A 288-nucleotide genomic window follows, 5' to 3' on the forward strand; every position below is an offset into this window, starting at 1 on the left:
TGAAGAAAATATCCAGAAGTTGGCTCCTGTAACCTGAAGAAAGCACCACTCCAAAGGTTAGTGGCTGAGAGTCTGAAGGCAGCTCCAAACAGTGCAAGGAGGAATAAGCACTAAAAACTTCCTAAAGAAAATTTTTAATTCTTGCTTGCAGTGAACTGATTAAGGAAAAAAAGGGCTAAGTAAAAGGGGTAGTGCCCACAGCTGTGTGCTGAATTAACAGAAGGGGAATTGCCATGACAAAAATTTAGCCCTTTTTTTCTGAAGTGAGTAAAGCATACAACAGGTAAA

The sequence above is a fragment of the Phaethon lepturus genome, unplaced genomic scaffold, assembly GCF_000687285.1.
Source record: "Phaethon lepturus isolate BGI_N335 unplaced genomic scaffold, ASM68728v1 scaffold5720, whole genome shotgun sequence".
NCBI classification, from domain to species: Eukaryota; Metazoa; Chordata; class Aves; order Phaethontiformes; family Phaethontidae; genus Phaethon; species Phaethon lepturus.